Source organism: Haliaeetus leucocephalus, unplaced genomic scaffold (assembly GCF_000737465.1).
Source record: "Haliaeetus leucocephalus isolate CR32 unplaced genomic scaffold, Haliaeetus_leucocephalus-4.0 Scaffold41, whole genome shotgun sequence".
In the NCBI taxonomy this organism is placed as follows: domain Eukaryota; kingdom Metazoa; phylum Chordata; class Aves; order Accipitriformes; family Accipitridae; genus Haliaeetus; species Haliaeetus leucocephalus.
Window position 1 is genome coordinate 823,703 of NW_010972477.1, and position 527 is coordinate 824,229.

Here is a 527-nt window from a genome sequence, read left to right on the forward strand (position 1 = left end):
GAGGAGCCGCCCGGAGCGCTGCGCCGCCGGCCCGCTCGCTCTTCAGCCGCCGGCCCGCAAGCCCATAAAGGTGCCGGGAGCTCGGCGGCAACAAAGGCAACTTTTTCTTTTTCGCCTTCTCTCCCCCCCCCCCCCCCCTCCCCCCGGCGGAGCGCCGGAATCGCTTGGCTCGACACTAACTTTTTTTTCTGGTTGGGTTTTGGTTGGGGGGGGGCACACACAACAGTCAGGAAAAAAAAAAAAAAACAACAAAAAACCCGCTTTGTAAAAGTAAAAAAAAAATTAAAAAAAAATGTAAAAAGCCAAGCCCCGACGGTCTGAAGAAAACTTGGTCCAAAAACGCTCCGGAAAAGAAAGAAGGAGAAAGAGCGGAGAAGGGGGCAAACAGAGAAGGGGGAGAAAAACAAATCAAAGGAGAGGGTCCCTCCGGTTTATTCCCGTCGCCGCCCGCCGCCGGCTCCGCTCCGCGCCCGGCCGTCCCCTCCTGCCGCCCGGGCCGCCCTATATAGCGCCGCGGCCGCCGGCCC